This window comes from Plectropomus leopardus, chromosome 1 (genome assembly GCF_008729295.1).
Source record: "Plectropomus leopardus isolate mb chromosome 1, YSFRI_Pleo_2.0, whole genome shotgun sequence".
Taxonomy (NCBI): domain Eukaryota; kingdom Metazoa; phylum Chordata; class Actinopteri; order Perciformes; family Serranidae; genus Plectropomus; species Plectropomus leopardus.
This window is the reverse complement of record NC_056463.1, coordinates 32,583,504-32,604,089: the sequence shown is the minus strand read 5'-3', so window position 1 is coordinate 32,604,089 and position 20,586 is coordinate 32,583,504. Positions and strand designations below refer to the sequence as shown.

Genomic DNA, 20,586 nt, shown 5'->3' with positions numbered 1-20,586 from the left:
TCTTTAACCTTTCTCATTGTTTTCAACCTCATAAAGGTCATAAAACATCTGTTAATCCTCTTATCAGCTCATGTTGTCACTTTGAACTGACACAACATCTGTTTCAAACAAGCTCTCTAATCTGGGCTGAGCTCACTGCTTTGCCCTGGAGTGGAAAATTTGCTTTAAGATTCCATTTCCAGTAACTGATGTGGTACTGACAGCATGACCAGACCGATCCCCATAGGAGTGTAGTCATACGCACACTCACACAGAAACATGAACAGGAGGAGCCTTTGATTTCATCACTTTCAGAAACCACCTTCAAATTTGAATGTTCAATTGGTAACTTTTATATATTGGGGGAAAAAATTATTATTTTATCATATTTGAAAAAGTCACTATATCCTGACAGAAGTACCTGAGACAGACAATCAGTGAAAAAAAAATCATATTCCTGGGCTTTCTTTTGGTGCTTCTAGCAGCATTTGCAAGAATCCATTACACCTGAACAAAAACAACCAATCAGGGTCAGGAGGGCTAACACATGTCAGACACCTCTCGTGCTGCCAATAACATTGGACATGAAAACACAAGTTAATAAGACTGACGACAAAAACCTTTCTTTGACTTTCACATAAGAACTCCGGCATCTTCTCTGATTGATTGTTTTCATTCAGGCCAGGTGGATTCTTTAAAATGCCATTAGAAACACAATCAGGAGGCAGAGGAATATGATTTTTGTCACAGAAAATATATGGTCAGAAAAAAATTAGACACTGACATTAGGTCTTTCTGAGCCTTTCCGATTTATTTCACCTTTAAGTCTTTGCAAAAATTCGGCAAAGAATCAGTGCATCATATAGTGCAATGATTTATGATTTCACCATCATGTTGTTTTTTTCACACACAAAAAAAGCACAAACAACAAAAAGCCTAATTAAAATTTAAATCAGGCTAATTTATATAGTAAGATCACTTTTTACACTATATTTTTCTCCTACCACTGAATCTAATGATAACCAGTGCTGAAAATGACTTAACATGGAAGAAGCTGCAGGAAAAGTTAATTCACCATAGTTGTTAAGATCATGTAACTCTGTCATTTTTAAATACAGTACGAAGTTGATGTTTAATCCTGATCATTCAAAGGTTTCAGCGACTTGTAGAGTTAATGCCTATGAACTCTGAAGCTGCTCTGGTGGTCTACAAGTGGCTCAATACGATGCATATATCATTGTAAGCAGCAACAAATAATGTGAAGTGTAAGGAAAAGAAAATGACATCAAATGTGGGCCTTTCTTAGACTAAGAATAGATGTTATGCAAGTAAAAAAAAATCTTGCAATAGGTTTCTTTCTGAAAAGCACAGACGAGAGGTCAGAGTTATATTTCTTTAGTTACAGCTACATCACTGATATATACACAGTCCACTGATCATCATTATGTTCCAGATGTCTTTGCGCAACTGTTACCAAGAAAAAGAAACATTTGCTGTTCCTGATGATTATAGTGATTGTCATTCATTACGTATCCCTGACAGTACAAAAAAAGAGAGAAGAGAGTGTGTGAAAGAAAAGAGTGTGTAATTCTGACTAAGTGTTCTCATGTGGACTCTTCAGTAAACCACCTCAGCACATGGGCTTTGTTCTCTGTCACCCATTTGATGTTGGCTGTGGTCTTTTCTATGGCCTGCTCCACGGCCAAAGTGGCGGAGCCAAAACCAACATGGAGGTTGTCCTCTTTGAATTTCTTCAACTGAAAGGAGACACAAAAAGCAAAGACAGAAAAACTTAATTCCTTCATGTGTTGTCTTTCTTTTCTTTTCCTCTGAATACTCTAAAGGAAATACGGTGTGTGTTTGAGTGTGGTTGTGACTGCGTGGGCTGCATACCTCCTGCAACTCAAACTCTGTGGAGAATCTCTTTGTGATCCCACTCACGAGATTAGAGAAGGAAAATGATCCTCCTCCAAACCTAACAAAAAAAAATATGCCGTACATTTTAAAGGTGTGGTGATACAATGACGGCGATCAGCAGAAGGAAATGAAATGTATTCCTGTGCTGATCTCACTGAACACTGATAAAGTCTGGTGATGTCGGTGTGAAGAGTCAAAAACAGCTGCAACATTGTTAACACTTCACATAAAGTTATGCATGCTTCATTATGAAGTCCTTTGATAATTTCTTAGCCAGCTCTATCTTGGGAACGCTTGAAGAAATGCTTGCACACTCAGCACACTGGGTGAGTAAGTGAAGGAAAAATAGCACCATATGTGCAGCTGGAGAAGTTACATTACAATCTAGAACTCATCAGCATTTTTAACTTTCACATTTAGTTGAGAGCTGCTGTGGATCCTGTGTATTAAATATTCTTCCATTCTTAATTTATTCCATGAGAGTGCTGACTGTTTTTCCATCAAAGCCTCCAGAAGATTGAGCTCTTACTGATCGAAAATGTGACTCCATCTTTCTCTGACAAAGTTCCAGGCCAGCGGCATCCCCACGACATTTCCGGCAATGTACTGGATGGTGGAGATGGCATCTTGCCTGCGGATTTTACTTGGGTCTAGGGTGTACTCCAGATACCTGACACAAACAAAATATTTTCTTACAAAGCAGTCATTTCCAACATACTTTTTATATACACTTATTTCAGAAGATTAATAGAGGAGCATTTAATATTTTAAGCATCTGGAGCATATAAAAAAGGTTGGCAGGGTTTTTGCCTTAGTGTTAGTGCTACCTATCCTCAAACTGATTCCACTGAAGCTCCCTTTCCACTGGACAAAAAACCCACTCATTTTAGCTCCATTACCAGCATGATACAAAGACAATGCAACATTTTGCGTATGGTTGCCAATGTTAGCCAGTGCTAGCAAATATTAGGTGACTATTGCTCAAAAACATTGTAATACTGAGTCAGTTTGTTGACCTAAATGTATGCAACTGTGAGCCCAAATCCATTTTTTGGCATATCCAGATTGTATCCTGAATGATTTTAGATTCTGGACAGCAAAAAAAACAAAACAATGCAACACAGAATGACAACGTCAAATCAAGTATGATGGAAGTACTGAGCAGAATCAATGCTGCCCCTAGCAAAAAGCTATGACACTTAAATAAATTGAAATAAATACCCACTACTTGAAGCAATGAGGGCAAAATGATGGACCTCTATTTGTCAAGCCATGTCACCAGTGTAGCTATGTAGCCACTGAGGCCTATGTCGATGCCACAGCAAACCATGTAGACAGGACACATCAATCTGATCTGATGACTTGCGCAGAGAGTCTGTCTTAAAGACCTAATTTATGAAACAAATTTGATTTGCCTGCAGTCTAAACGTAGCCTTGAATCTTTTCTTCTTTGCAGCTGCAGCATGTTACAAAAATAAATTCAATGGATTTAAGGAGTCACTGTCCTAACGTTGTTACTTGTATGCTTCGAAAGAAGTTACAGTTTTCCATCCTACATGAAATCTTTAAGTGAACCTTTTGTCACGTTTGCTATTTTGTTTGGAACAACTTGTCACATCAGTGTTCAAGTATCCAACATATCAAGTGTGTTTAACACTTAAAGCTCTCTCTGCAGGAGAGACAAAAGTCATTTTACATTGGTAGAGTACAAGTGTTTCATTCACAAAACTCCTTGAATGAGAATACTCCCAAACATCTGTAAGTCATGCATACCTGTTTAAAAGCCAAGGTGCTTTGGCACAAGCCATAGCAGCGCGGAGCTTGGAGGCTTCAGATGCCAGACTGGTGTTCTTGAACATTCTCCAGGCAAAGTCCCACTCCTCCACACCACCGTAGGCTATGGCATGGCAGTAAACTGTGCTTTTCAAGTTGGGGTGGATCCTGATCAAAATCAATGCAAACATACAGTAGATTAGAAAATGAATACCCAACACAAAAGTCTCTCCACACACACACACACACACACACACACACACACACACACACACAGTGCTAGCTAGCAACACATTTGTGCAGTCGTTTCACCCACTGTCTGGGGTGAATTGACACAGACAGCAAAAAAGTCAAATATGTGCAATTATGAAACCTTCAAACTCAATAAAGCGGACTTTGACTACTCAGTACTCACGGGTTGTGATGTGGATTTTCCATCCACTGTCTATACCAGCTTTTGATCACATCCCTGCAACCCTCCACACCCATACTGCAGGCTACCCCTATGGCATTGATCTGATTATACCTGAGAGGGGAGATGGGGAAAAACTGCAATATAGCATGACAATACCCAACGTGTGTGAGCATGTGGAAAAGCTAGCAACAGAAAATAAATATTGAATTAAATTACATCACCAAAATGGTAAGTCACCTTTTTGTTTTAAAAATACATCTTCTCAATTCTTACTGGTCAGTGTGTCCTGCAGGTACTTTGGTCCAGTTAGCTGTAATCGTCTTGAAGTGCTCAAAAAGTGGTTCAATTTGTTTCTTCAGGTATAACTAAAATAAAATTATAGCAGCAATAGGTTTTATGTCCAGTCATTTCACACTTTCCCTTTATACATTTCTCCTGCCAGTATCAAAATGAGCAGTATCAGTATTCATAGTAAAGCATCATCAACCTGAAAAGCTCCATAGACTGCAGTGCGGTCAAACATGAGGATGTAGTAGTTGAGGTTTCTCAGAGCTGACTCCCAGGGGATGTAGTCTCTTTCCTTGGACAGGTATTTGGTCGTGCTTAGGGCCAGTGCTGTGCTGATTATTTTGGCTCTACACAAAGTGAACAAATCCTTTACAATCTTTGCAGACATACAATGTGTGAAGGTTTCAGTATTTTGAATATGCATTTTTCTTTACCTTGCTAGGTTGAACGCATCATCTATGATCTGTGCTCTGTTGATGATTGTTAAGGCCTGAAAGAAACACAGTTAAGAATATTGTCAAATTCATGTACAACCAAGCCCATGTGGTAAAGCCACCAGAACAGTCTCTTATACAGTCTTGGTTTTTTGCAGTTTCAGAAACCACATCTAATTCTGGATTCCTATCATTAAAATTTAAGACTAACTGAAAATGCAATGTCGAGAATGAAATTTGCTAAAACTGGCACATTTCTGATTAAACAGAACGAATAAAATCTCTGAAACCCTTTATGTGACCATACTGGAAACAGGGCAACAAAATTGTAGTTAAAGTGAATAAAATCCAAATGTGTGTCATAAAGCAACTTTATTTCATCCAGACTTTGCCCTCTGACAGGCTCTATAGTGTAGGTCTGTTCTCCAATGTAGGATAACGCATCAAAACGTAGTTTTATTTGTACGGCCTCTTGGATGTACACACTAACCCCATCTAGTATCAGCTGTGTGATTTGCCATCGCATACAAATCCAGAATCTGCTTGTAAAGTGGAATGAGAAACTCTGCTTATTTTAAGGTTCATAATTGTGTTTTTGGATTTCTGCTAGAACATATTTACATGCTTTTAATGCTCAAAAAACACTTTCCTTCCCTCATACTGACTGTGCTGGGAAATCTGTGTTCACCCTCCGTCTGAAATGCTTCATTCTGGTGCCTGTCTCTTTAAGCAACCCTCCCAAAAAAGCCTAGTCTGCTGTGATTGGTCAGCATTTGTGGGTCTTCAGTGTCTCATAGTCTTTGCATTGTCATTGCAACCAGGAATGACTGTGACAGAGGAAAGAAGCCCTTTCTACTGCTAAAAATCAAAAATTAAAGTTTCTTAACTAAAATCTTTGCAACTGAATATATTTTAGCAGGGATATGGCCCGAAACTGGGAATAACTGAACAACATCAGAGGCAAAATAACACATATTATGGTTATAGGCTTGAGCTTTTTTCTCATAGAGAGTTCTTTTATGTCATTATTTGAAACTTTCACTATGTTTGATATAAAAATCCAACATTGCATACATATGGCAGTTGATGCCTCGACTCTGGCAGAACTTTGAAAATGTAGCTTATTATACACTACAGCGACCCATACATATAGGCTTTCCTCTTTCTTCAGTTTTTATTTTTATTTTTATTTTTATTTCTTATTATTATTTGTTTTTATCTCGCCATTTTATTTTGTCCAAATTTATTGTTACTTATTTTATTTTAAATGTTGAATGAATCAAGATATGAATCAAGATTCTGCTACCTCATCACTTACTTCATGGGAAGATTTGTGAACAGGCATGTGACTCACCTGATGGTTGGTGTTGAGCAAGGAGAGGAGACGTTCCCAGTTTTGTAGATCATAGTTCACCCTGAAGTAGCCAGAGACATTGGTGTTGGCCAGCACCCAGTCTCTTCCTGAAACTCTCATTGGATTGTGAATGTCTGGTGAAAAACATTTAAGAAACACCATGACAACTGGTGATTGAGGCCACTCATCTGGCAGGAAGATCCACTACAGAGGAGCATTAGGAGCTACTACTGTATGACCATACCTGTCTTTTTAAGGAGCCAGTACTGTTGCTGCTCCACCCCTGTTTTCATCCATTTGATTGGGACAAACCAAGTGTAACTGGACAGAAAATGGACAAAGAAGGAAGTGAAAAAGTTGGACAGATGTGCTTTTTAGCTACACTAGCAGTTTAGTTTTACAGATAACAATGTTGGGCTGTTGGTCAGCCTTTCTGTTATGCTATTGGATGGATTGCCATGAAATCTGGTAGAGATATTTATGGTCCCCAGAGGATGAATCCCTCTGACACAAGCAACATATTTTTCATACATTTTCATCTAGCATCACCACAAATTTGTAGATTTGAGTGACGTGTTTCCACACATACTGGATAGATTGCCATAACATTTGGTACGTATGTGATCCTCTTACTTTTTATCTGCTTTTCATCAAAACTAAACATTCCCAATCCTTCTGTTTATGACCAATTACCTAAACTCATAACATTCCAACACATTCTCATCCCAAATCTCATCATCCCAAGTTGCAGTGGACTTCCACTCTACATATTACACACTAGGAATCCTTCTGCATCTGTTATATACATTCTGGGATACCACTACTGTGATATCAACACAAGCACATGGTGGGATGACCCTGCATGTGGTTATGTTTAGGCAACAAAAGCACAAAGCAACCAACGCTGCAAAGTCAACAAACGCACATGCTGCACCAGATGGTCAGGATTAGGGAAAGGAGGCACATGGTTAGGTGTTAATTCACTTCACAGACACCTGCATAAAAGTCCAGGGTTTGATGGACCCATCTACTGCCCCTTCTGCCCGTTCTATAGGTGCCCTTGCTACATTCTCAGTTGATGCCATTCAGGGGCATATCAGGTCCACATGAAAGGTGGCTTTGGGCATCAGGATCATTAGCCGAAAGCACGGTCAAAGTGACTGTATTTGACTGAGATTTCACAGAGCTTTTGTTGTGAGCTAATATTGCGATTCCAAGACATAGAACTATTTTGTTTGTGTTTCAGCCACTTGTAAATATTCATCCAAATGGCAGAAATGACATGAAGGAATCTCATTTATCTTCTACATGAGACTTGTGATTCCTACTTGAAGTGAGAGGGCCTGTCCACTACAGAGTCTGGATCCAACAAGAAGTGTTTCTGGGTGATACTTCCTGTCCGGGTGTCAATAGTGACCACTGGGAAGCCCATCTGAAGAGTCCAGCGGTTCATAATGTCGTGGACGGTGTGGGGAATATGCATACCTGGTGTGTTTTGAACTGCCTAACAACAAACAGCAGACATTTAGGAATAAACATACACACATTCAAGGACACATTGCTTAGTGAAATTGTGCACAACACGTTTGTGAATTGAAGTTTTTTTACTGTACCGACCTGCTGGAGATGGTCCCACAAGTCTGTATACACTGTGTTGCCAAAGGCGAATGTGTTCAAGTAAGACTGGAAAGAAAAAGTATTTATGCACAGCAGGTCATACATCAGTGATTTGCTCTTATAAAGCTGCATTAGGCAGCATATTTAAAAATAAATTCTGTTATTAGTCAGAGTCTGACCACAGGGCACATGAAGCAACACATCAGAAATTAAAAGTGAAAAATCCTGAGCAATCTTGTGGTTTTACACACACAAACACAAACACACACACACACACACACACAAACACACTCACACACACACCAGTAAGAGTAACAATAAGATGAATGCAGTGCGATTCATCACACCCACAGACCTTGTCACTATTGCGCAGACATGCACAAACACATGCACAGACACACACAGTGGCAGCAGTAATAAAGTAATGAGGCAGACAGAGTGAATACTCACACTGAGTCCCTTGGCAAACACAGGCTCAGTGAGAAACTCTGACAGCATCCTGAGCACCGCAGCTCCCTGACAACAACAAACACAGCAACCAAAGCAAAAGATTATGCATTCAATCCAATATATTAAAACAAGATGTTTTCCTGATGGGGAAACATGGCTCCTGAGTCAGGAAATGACTCAGGAGTCATACTAAATTTTTTCTTATACAAAGATGTAATGTGTTTTTTTGGTTGGGGGGGGGTGTCTTCGTGCTAAATGCATTTTCCAGGAAATTAAAGAAAAAGAGTAGATCAGATAAAATTGCCTACAAATGAATAATTTTAAAAAATAGAAAAGCTGCTTGAAATTATACCAATGACATGATATTTCTGAGTATTCCCAATCATAGTGGATGATAAAAATATATGAACATTGTTATCTACATAACCTTTAATACTTGTAAGAAATATGTGAGAGGACAGAATTGGAATAAATACTGTATGTCTGTGTAGAGTGATGCAGGAATTATGTTTGCGTGTTTGTTTGGGGTTTTTTTGTAGGTGGATTATTGCAGAAAATAAGATCTGTGGGAAACAAAAGTTTATGACACTTCCATTATGTTCAGCAAGATTATCAATGTAATACACGAACTACAACATTGTTGCATGACTTCATTGTCAACACCACAACAAGACTGCAAAGCTGTTCTGTGTGATGATGATCTGTAGTCTCATTCAGCCACTTGTTAGAAACTGCCTTTTTTAATACATGTAAAAGCTTAAAGAATTGGGGCATTTACTGATATATTTTATGTTGTAAAACAAAATGTGAAAATATTTTAAGCTTTTGTTAACCACTTATTTCAGTCATCAAACCAAAAACTCATTCAAAAACCCAATGACTTTGAGATTAAGGCGCCAGAGGTGCAAAAATGCTAACTGATTTCCAGGTTTTAGGATTCTAGCACCACTATATAAAATCCTGTATCAGACACTGTATAAATTCTGCCAGACAAGCAGACCTTGCTGTAGGAGATGGTGTTGAACATCTCGCTGATCTGAGCAGGGGTAGTGACTTCCTCTTCTCGACGGGACAGCGGATGCGAGGAGGCCAGTGCGTCCACAGCAAACACTTTGTGCACATCAGCCAATATAATCTCGTCTTTCTGTAATCAAACAGAGAGATGAGTTAGGACTGACTTTATGACCTAACCACTTGTATGAGATGTCATTGATCTGTGAAATGTAATCATCAATGCTCTATACTGTATTTTTTAAGGCACAAGCATGGCTCTTACAATGCCCCAGGTGGGCTCAGCATGGTCAGCTCCGAGGTACTCCACGTATGAAGCAAAGCCCTCATTCAACCACAGGTCATTCCACCATTGCAGAGTCACCAGGTTGCCAAACCACTAAAAAACATGATGCATAAAGAGTATAGAGACAAAGAGTTACAACCATGAGTAACCACTAATACCCCAGTTATTGTCAGGACCCTCTCTGGGAAACAATTTTCCTGTAAAAAGCGGTGGCTATCTGACAGAGTTATTATTATGTCAAGCAACTTAAAGGTAGCGGGGTTAATTTGTCCCCAGGTAGCGATATGTCATCTGCCTTTGCAAAGGGAGGTTTATAACATTACTGCGTCCCTCACAAGAGTGGAACTGAGACTAAGTTACAAAAACAAATTAGAACAAATTAATGCCTGATCATTTATTATTTATTATTTATTATTTATTATTTATTATTTATTATTTATTATTTATTATTTATTATTTATTATTTATTACTAGAACTAGAACAGGTATTATGATAGCAATTTGGCAGAAATATTTTGGCCTACCATGTGTGCGAGTTCATGGGAAATGACAGTTGTAACTCTCTCTTTGTTTCCAGTGGAGGACATGATGGGGTCATAGAGGAGGGCAGTCCCTGTATGTGACCAGACCCCAGTTCTCCATTGCCCCAGCATGGAAGTCGGGCAGAGCTATCTGATCTAGGGAGGACAAAGACATCAGAAAATTATCAGAAATCGGTCCAAGAAATGGCCCATCACAAGACTTGGCTGTCTACCATCAACATGTTGTATTTGAAACAATAAGTTAAAATAAGATGAAAAATGAGGTTGAAATACTCCTGAATTGATGAATTCGCCAGTGGGACCTATTTTGGAAATTCTTTATTAGGAATAACCCCTTGAGATGTGTCATCTGGTTTTTGAGGGGATCCTTGAAACAGATAGATAGAATTCACCAGTGGGACCTATTGAAGGCATTGTGTCATCGTAGAATTATAGATTATATATATATATATATATATATATATATATATATATATATTATATATATTTGCTAATATTTAAACTTTTTAAATGGAGCTTGGCACACCAGAGACAATAGAGCATGTTTGGGATAACATTTATGTTGTGTTGTGTTGTGTCTGGATTTTGCTTTTTAGCCCAGCTAGCCTTGGCTGAAGGGATGAAAATATTTGTCTTTCAGTTCGTTGGTTGATTGGTTTGTCAATTACTTTGGTCCAGACTGAAAAATCTCAACAATCATCTGACTTCTTCCTCTACTGCCAACATGGGGCTGTCATTGGTTGTGAGTGAAATGTCACAATAACTATTGAATAGACTGTCATGGAATTCAAGGTCATCTGTGAAGTGAGTGAGTCACCTTGCTGGATTCTGGCAAAAGATACAGAAATATCCGCTGCTGAACCACCAAATTATGAAGCAGCTTTATTCCCCAGGCTGTGATACTCCTAAACTCCTCCTTCAACTCCAAAAGATGTAGCAGGATCAAGGACAAATTATAATTATATTTTTTAAACCATGTTTTTTACTAAACTATGTTTAAAAAATACTAATAAATCTCCATTGTACCTTGTAAATTCATGTTCCTCTTAGGATGAACTGTGAACTTTTACAACTCCTTACTTTTCATTATAGCACCTTTATCATGTTTTTCACTTTGGTTTATGACCAAATACCTGCAAAACCAAATGACATTCCTCAGCTGTCTCAGCTGTAATTAGTGTTTACTGGTAATCAAAAATTGTTAGCACGCTATGGTGAATGGATGTGTACTTGTATTGTCACAGTTTGCACTCCTTAACGCAGCTCTCTCACTCAGCCCCACTCTCTCAGTCCCTCCAGGAAGCAATCACACACACACCTGCCGCCTGCTCAGCTCCTCAGTAATTAGGACAATTGGCTTACACCCGGTCTCACTTCTACTTAAGCCTCTGCTCTCCAGTCATTCACTGCCAGACTGGCATTCATGCAAGACTTTTCAGAAACTTCTTTCAGACTGCCTACCTGTTGCTAACCCTGCCTGCCCCCAACTCACCCTTGTCATTGAATCCTCAGTAAATGCCTCAGCCTTCTGTTTCTGACTATGAGTTTTCCCTTTGTCCCTTGTGGTTTCTGTTTGCCTGCTTCAGAGGCTGTTTTCTTACCTCAACGTTCCTCTGTGAGTTTCCCCATTTCCTTTGTGGTTGGATTTGTGGATTTCCCCTGTGATTACTTGCTTTCAATCAGTGACTCCATGTCCTCCTCAAGCCTCAGAGACTTTATCAGACATTTTGAACTGAGTTGATTTTTACCTGCCTAAACTGTGCAATAAAGGTCATTACCAACTTTACCTTTTGTCAGTTGTCTTGCTATTGGGTCCTAAGCACACTTGTTTCATGTATAGCACCTTTTTAGTTGTCCAACCACTCAAAGTGCTCTTACACTACATGTCACGTCAACCTATTCACATACACACTCACACCCTAGTGTCCGAGGCTACTGTACAAGGTGCCACCTGCTACTCGGTAACCTTTCCCATGCATTCACACACTGATGGAACAACCATAAGGAACACATCAGGGCTCAGTATCTTGTCAAGGATACTTTGACTGTGGACAGGACAAGCTGGAGATTGAAATACCAATCTCACCATTAGCTGATGACCCACTTTATCTCCTGACCAATGGAACTCATGGAACGCAGGTGCCCATGTGGGTTCAGACCCCTCGCCGGTATTGCAAATAAGGATAAGATGTGCACAGGTCTCCCCTGGGCTTTAGCCAGCAAGCTAAACTACGATGGTGAACTGATCTGATTTAGTCCCGATGATTCACTACAATTGGCTCTATTTTCTTTGATTGATCCAAAAAAAGTCAATCTTAAAACCGTCTAAATACAGGTTAAAATGTCTTACAGCAAAGCTCTGCACTGAATATTTTTCTTTCCAGTTTAATTTAAAGCCTGAACGTTGGGCTGAGTGAGGTAAAGGAAATGAGGTTAATATTTCTGTCTTCACAAGAAAATCTTTACCAAAGCATGTTGATGCAGAGTTGACCTACCTGACTTGGAGAGCGGATATGTTGCATTGTAGTATTGCTCATAAAACTGAAGGATCGGCCCTGTAACGTTGAGAGCATAGTCCCCCTGCCTTTCATCTATGGCTTTTCTTCGAGCCCAGATTCGGATCTGCAAAGAAGTTGACATCTTTTTACTGGAAAAATGCTTTTCTTTGTCCTATTTTTTTATCCTGAGTTGACAGGAATATAACCTAGATGGTGTGACCTTTGACCCTTGTCATCATTAATGTTGGTTCTTTGTACTGCTTTTGATCTATGATCCAAATGGATTTGTATGCTGACGACACTGGTAATGTAAACAGGGAACAAAAAAGTCTTACCAACAAATTATTGTTTCGGGTTGATTGAATGTCAACAAAGTCACTGACAATAAATGCCAGCAGATATGTGGACATTCTCTCTGTGGGCTCAAAAGTAGTCACTCTGACAGGCACGTTGTCGATGACAGAGTCCTCAGTGGCTGTTCAGGGAGGGGAAGAGTTAGACTCTGACACTCTGTTAGCATTAACAGAGTGTAGTTGCTGATTTTCCTAAAACATGTCCAAGTTATTCATTATTTACATTCACACTGTCTTACACATAACACATACAGTATGTTCATTTTACTGTCATTGGGGTCAGGGTCTGAAATTATATCAAATAATCAAAATGACAATATGATTTTACGAGTTCCACAGAGAATAAGTGTGTACATAACAAAAATGTGAAATTTCTGTTCCTTAAACAAACCTATTTCCCTGCCGTTAGACAAAGCAACGGTGTCTCGGTCATGGATGATGGTGACGTTGAAGACAGCTTTCATGGCTGGCTCGTCAAAGCAAGGAAAGGACTTCCTGGCGTATGTTGCTTGCATCTGCGAGGTAGCAACAACTCTGCAAAATATTCCAGTTAAACATTAATACAAAATCGACATCAACCAAAAAAATTCTTCAAAGTCTTCCAAATATAGGAACACTGAAACCATGAAAACTACCATCATGAGCACAGTAATGGTACAACATTACGCTGTGTTATTACTTACTTCTTCACGCCATCCTCAGTGTACTCACTCCTGTAAAAGCCCTCCAGGTCATCTGCCAGCTCCCCCCGAAATTCAGTGTTAAGTATGTATGATGTTCCAACAGCTAGTCTTCTGCGTAGCTGAAGAACCAGATACTCTGTCCTCACGACAAGCCATGACTTTTGTATCGGGGGCGCGGTGGCTCCACCCAGGCTGCTCAGCTTAGCATGGTGCCCTTGATAGGTGGTGAGGTTCAGCTTGTTGGAGTGGATGATGATGAGGTCGGTTTCCTTCACACATTTGAAGACCACCACTGACTGTCCAGTGAAGACGTACAGGCCATCTGCGTTGGGCTTCAGCCGGGGCCACAGGGTGACATTGTAGGAAACAGGAACAAGGGAGTTTGGAAGTCTGTAGTAGTCCCAGGGCTCCTTTGGAGTGAAGGGGGTGGTGAGGGGTGTAGGCATGCTGGTGCTTTCTGTTGCTCCATCTTCAGGCTTGCCTCGATTTTTGGCCCTCTCCTTGTCGTAGGCAATGGACAGAGCTATAATCGTAGCCAGAGCAATCGCGGCCAGCACAAGTAACCCAAGGCCCACATTCTTACTGACATAGTAGACTTTCCCCATGTCCGAATCAGGAGTTCAGGGAAGAACTCTCAGTCTGTGTTTGTCCAGCACAGCAGGTCACTTTCCTCCTCAGTTAATGGTTGAGCTATTAACATGGCAAAAAAGACATTTTCATAACACCTAAAAAGAAATGGGAAGATTGGAAGACCATGGTCATTTACTCTGCAACTCATCTCTTAGATTAAATGCCATGCAATGATGTACAGTGTCAATATCAAAAATTATATTTCAGTCACTCAGTTTCAGTAATTATCATCAATACACATTACCAGTATCCTCCACTGGTCGTCCATGACGTTTTATATTGTGTGCTGTCACTACATTGATAAAATGTTTTCACTATGGCACACTAAAGAGCATGCAGAACTCATATAATATCGTACATTACAAAGCAGGGAAGCTGCAGGTTCTGTATGATCAGTGGCGTAAAGGTTCACCAGTTGTTACCATTTGTTTCAGTGTGGGAAGCAGCAACAGGAGTACACTGATTTGTTTTGGATGGAAAATATATCACATTGTTATGCTAACATTTTCCATAGAAAAATAAAGTCTCTTTTCATGACCGCATGTGTTGCTGATCAATAATACTTATTAGACTCTGTATTGACGCAAATGAATGCTTTACCTGTTTACACCGTGGTCATCTCTAATATGAGTTTTGATTTAATGTAATACACCTGACCCATATCCAGTATGCTACAAATGCTACAAATATAATAATCAGAATGAGTGTGTCAGTGCTCTTAACTTGTGCAGCAGGCGAACTGCATGATAATGTTAGTTTTTCAACAACGGTTTGAGGGGGGCTTCTTTGACTTTCAGCTTATGCTATCTATTGACGCTTTTGGACGCACACGGGTAATTTGTCTCTACGTGTGGAGCTAACTTTATGTATAGCATCGTTGAGCATTATCATTGCTACTAGTGTAGCCCGCCAGAGCTGACAGATGTCTGTCAAAGTGAAATGAAAGGGTGAGTTTTGCATGTAAATTTATCTCTAAATTGTAATTTTAATTATTCCCACCAAGCTGCTTTATTTGTGTATACTTAAAAGGCCCATTTTAAGTATCATGACATTGTTGCTTGACACAGCTTGGGGTTTTTGTCTGTTTTTTTTTGTTTTTGTTTTTTTATACCACTGTTACACATGCATGTAAATATATATCTAGTAGTATATTTCACAGTATTTTCTGTTACACTTTTTTTCTCAGGGTGACATGTTGTTGCAGGGGTCAGCACTGATGCCTCACAGCAAGATGGTTTCAGGTTTGAATTCACTGGCTAGATTGAGCCCTTCAGTGTTGAGTTTGCATTCTCTTTCTGTCGGTTTTCTCTGCGTTGTTCAAAATTAGTGACTGAAACGATAGTCTGACAACCTATCCAGGTTGTACCCCACCTCTCACCCAATGCCATCTGGGACTGGCTACAACTAAATATATACAGGAGGAAACAGGCCACAGGCCTCTTACTTCTATGCAGCCAATTTCATGAGAACAAAGATCACAGCGTGACATTATAAAACAGGCTCTGGTTAATTGTCTTATCGATAAGCAACATTTACAGCTGATATCTATCCCTGGCACTTTTGATGATTCCAGCAATCTGAAATTTTTATTCAGTTCCACCTCATACATGACAGACTATAAAGGCTTATCATGATCTCCCTATCAATAAACAATTAAAGTCAATAAAAAAAAACTCATGGTAGTCTGGTGACTTCAAAGCAGCTGACACTTATAAAATATTTTAAAGATTTTTACCAACAAAGTTTTCAACCTAAGCTTAAACCTAATTGCACCAAAGGCTGCCAGTAAGATGAATTCTGCTGGCCTCAGTGGGAGATCAGACACCAGGATCAGCTGCCGTATTATCTGCCTGTACAGAGCATACTGACAAACAGTACATGATAGAAGAAAAGACAGACTCAAATCATACTTTGTTCCTTTTATCATGTGAAGTACAAAATCCTGACTATGCAATTTTTGTCCAAGTTGAACATCCCTTCTTTCCTTCCTAACTGATAGCATGTACAGGTGTTTCCTCTACAGCGTCATCGTCTAATCATCGTACCAGCCATGTGGGAGGACATGAGGAACAACTAGAAATGTCAGTAACCCTGACAATGTCAGCACACCTGTCAGCTCAGTCAATAAAATACATATTTTCCCCACCACTATTTGATTTATTACAAAGGTCTTTCCTTCACATGCCTACTTGAGATTAACCACATTAATGGTTAATCTACAACTCATGTTGCACTGTAATTTATTACACTTAGCCTTTGATAGTGAGAGGCTAGAGTGAAAAATAAGAATTCATTGTTACAGGAACCCATATTTGGAAACAAGTAGGCTGACTGAGGCTACACTACAATGTCGTATGTATGTATAGGTTTTTAGGCTTTATTTGCATACAGATAATTCTTCATTTTATCGTTGTGATTGTCATTCCTTGTGATAAACAGCGGGCTTTTACTGAAAAGTATGATTTTGATCGAACCTGTCTTAGTAGTTCAGCTTTTTACTTTCTATATATCAGGCAGCAAGAAATGAAACGGTTATATAACAAAATCTGGCAACACTTTATTAGGGTTATCTATCATTTTAATTAAGAAAGACATCAAAGATGAAAAGATCGATGAGTCCTTAAGGTGCCAAATGAAACCCAACAGGTACAGAGCATCTGGAAACTCTCTGCACATCAGACCACACAAACATACATTTTATGATCCTTCTATAATGTAAAACATGCCCTCAGCCATCTGTGCTTCTACTATGCAGTGTCCAAAAGATATAAATCTTTAGTACAAAGGCAGAAAGCAGTAACTACGGAAGTAGTGAAGTTAAGGAAAAGTAGTTTAAAGTGACAGTCCACCCCAAAAGTCAAAAATACATACTTTTCCTCTTAACTATGGTGCTATTTATCAATCTCGATTTTTTTTTTTTTTGGTGTCAGGTCTGCCCTCTCTCCAATATAATGGAACTAGATGACTATACGTATGTGTATATTTGAAAAACTAAACAGCACAGTCTCCAGATATAATTACCTGACTACCTACTCATGATAATTTACATATCTTTTTTCTTCATATCAAATTACACCCATAAGGCTAATTATTTTGTCTTATCGACAGACTGGTAAGGTATTTTTTTTCGATTGTCGTTTTTTTTTTACCTTGTCTTGTTTTAACTGCTGTCTTCTTGCAGTCTTCCTCAAAAGAGTCATGTGATGTTGTTGCAATGTGCCCAAACCTGTATAAAACAGCTGATAGGGCATGTCACAACAACATCATGTGACTCTTTTTAGGAAAACTGCAGGAAGACAGCAGTGGAAACATGTTAAGGTGAAAAAACACCTTTCTAGTGTGTTGATAAGAAAAGAATTAGTCTTACTAATCTTTCTGTGGAGACGAAATGAACCTTTTTGAACTATGCTACACACGCCAACCGAATCACCATTCAGAGGTAAGTGTGCACCTACTCCTAGATCACATAGCACCACAGAGATACTTATCGTTCAGCCAAGGAGGACACTATTAATGTTTACGTCTTGCGCTGTCACAACATAAGCCTCACATCCATGAGTAGACGCACACTTTGTTCTGCACGGTGATAAGGTTGGTGGGTGAACTTTAGTAGAAAGAAACTGCTCACAACAAGTTCTGTGGATTATCTTGAGTAACAAGGTCATGATTTCTGTAAAGAGACATTGCTGTTAAGTTTTGCAGATGTATTTTTTGGCACTTTGATCAGTACATGCCGAGTGCAGCCTAGTTCTGTCATACCGGACAGAGGGCAGATGTCTCCACAGCCGATATTTCCAACACTCTGCAACTCACACCAACACAATTTCGATTAATAAGTGGCACTACAAGTAAGGAGTATATGTACTTGTATATGTACTTTCAATTTTGGGATGAATTATCCCTTTAAAGTTTTCGAGCTGGATAGCAAATTGTGAAACCCATTGAAAAGTTGTAATGCCTAAATTTAATGCCTTTTCAGGCAATTTAGTTGATACTCTATAAGTCACAGTATCTACAAACAAAAATGTGTCCTTTCAGATTCCACGTCCACCATAGAAAGAAGAAAATACACTTTATTTCAATTATTAACGGGAAATAGTGGTAGTAATAGTAGTAGTAGCTTCACCACACCAAATGACATGACAGTCAAAGCTGAGAGGGTAGCTACTCAGATCATTATTTATGATGATTTAGTCATTGCCTCCTTTGGTTATGTGAAATACTTTAACAAATTGTACCATATCTTGAAAATGTATTTGTCATTGACAGATAACAGGGAGAGGAAAAATTATATATATATATATATATATATATATATATATGTGTGTGTGTGTGTGTGTGTGTGTTTGTATATTTATATTTTATATATATATATATATATATATATATATATATATATATTTAGCTAATGCTATCTACTTGTTCTTATAGTTTTTTTGACTAGATTGGTTTTCGATCTAGTAGTAGTAGTAGTAGTAGTTTGTAGTAGTTTGCACAGAAATTACACATTTTTTACAGTAAACAAAAGATGTCAGTTTAAGGTAGCACAGTCACCTTGTCTGTTAGAAAATGTGTGATATAAACAGAAATTCAACAGTTAAAAAAAAAAACTCCAAAAGTGGGTCTCGAATCTATTCTGAATAGATCGCAGTTGACTCGTGAATATGTCAAGCTTGTAAATGAAAAAAAAAACACTTTATTTTGCAGTATGGCGAATTTACGGCACTGAGCTTTAATTTTGAAGTGCCACTTCTGTTTATTATTACACTTTTTTCTTTCTGGTGTTCTTTCTGTATATATACAGTATTAAATCTTAATATATGAATGATTCTGTTCCAGGTGCAGTCCATACCAAAAGTCAAAAATGGTGTCATAGTTATTCAGAGTGAAGCACAATCAGTCCATGAAGCTGGTCAGCAAGGGGTTAACAAGAGAGTAGTGGAAATACATCACATGTCTCTTAGATAAATGCTTCTAATGTCACAAATGTCCCTATAGGCCAAGCTAAGAAGCAATACAAGCCAAACAAATCACAAGCACTCTCCCTCTGCCAGTTAGAGAGCGGGTTAATCTTGTGAGTGGGAATGTTTATCTTGGGTGCATAAAATCACATTTTTTCATGGAGTAAAAAATGACAACAAAAGGACCATGTGATCACCTCTGTTTCATAGTGTGATTTTAACACACTCCATTCTCGGGTCCCTGGAAGTATTGTGTATTCTTATTGGTCAAAACCTGTGTGAGGACTTCTTTGTTTTCATTTGGTCAGAAAATGTGCAGTGTATCTCATAATTTACCCTGTGCACAGGCATGGCACGTGTTAAGTAGGATTAGTTAGTATTCTGCTGTTTGCACCAGACCGTGAATTACTGGTGACATCTGGGAAGGAAAAAAACTGTCAAATTACATCAGCAGCATGACACACACTCATTTTGTTTGCATAATTTCTCTCCTCTCTCACACTTTGCTCTTTGCCCTTTGAACCACATATCCTGCTGGGGATCAATAGTTCATCTTATCTGAAGAATGTGAAGGTAAAATAACTTCCAGTACCCATTCACGCCTTCACATTATCACTCTACCTGCACGTGAACCTGTGACTGACACTATCAGCTCTGTGTGGCCTCAGATCCACACTATACAGATAAGCTTCGGCCAGCCATAAGAGTTGCAGAGTTTCCCTCCAGTGCAGCCCATGCTGGATGTTGACAACCAATTAATCCACAGCAGAGCCAAAAGGTCACACTGGGACTTTAAAAATACAATTATTTCTTACAACTCGATTGCACAAGTGTAATTTGCAGTTTTCATACCACTTAAATAGCAATTACTAGACTTAATCTTTCCTTGTGAACTTGGAATGAGAAAGAAAGAAACGCAACAGAGACTCAACTGGCTGCTTTGTAGTGACATTTGAAGCCAATGATCTTCACTGATCATTGATTTTCACAAACAACATGTCACAGTGGCTATTCTGTCAATACTGCATTCATGCACCATTTGCAAACATTCAGAGAGGAATCTTTTTTGTCTCAGACCAATTCTAAGAAACCCTTTCTCAGTGCAAAAAAAGTCATGCAGCATTGCACCAAAAGCCAAAGGCTGTAAAGCTAACACACAGACAGGCTAATACAGAACCTCTGCTGTGAAGAGAACTTGCAAACAAAAGAAGTTCCTTGGCATGCATGTTAGATAAATTAACATGTCAAACGGCACATACCAAACCTCGTGTAGCTGGACGTCCACTGTGAGCTCTGATTCAAGTCTGCACGAGGCGCAGAAGTTGAGCTGGAATGATCCCGGCTGATGTGAAACACTCACCAGTCTGCAGCTGTGAGGGTGGAGGTGGGAGGTTG

General features: G+C 39.0%; 1 pseudogene; it reads right to left on the bottom strand.

Annotated features, from left to right (window-relative positions):
* Positions 1 to 1,319: 1,319 nt before the first annotated feature.
* Positions 1,320 to 20,525, bottom strand: LOC121941159 (annotated as a pseudogene).
* Between the last annotated feature and the right edge of the window lie 61 nt (positions 20,526 to 20,586).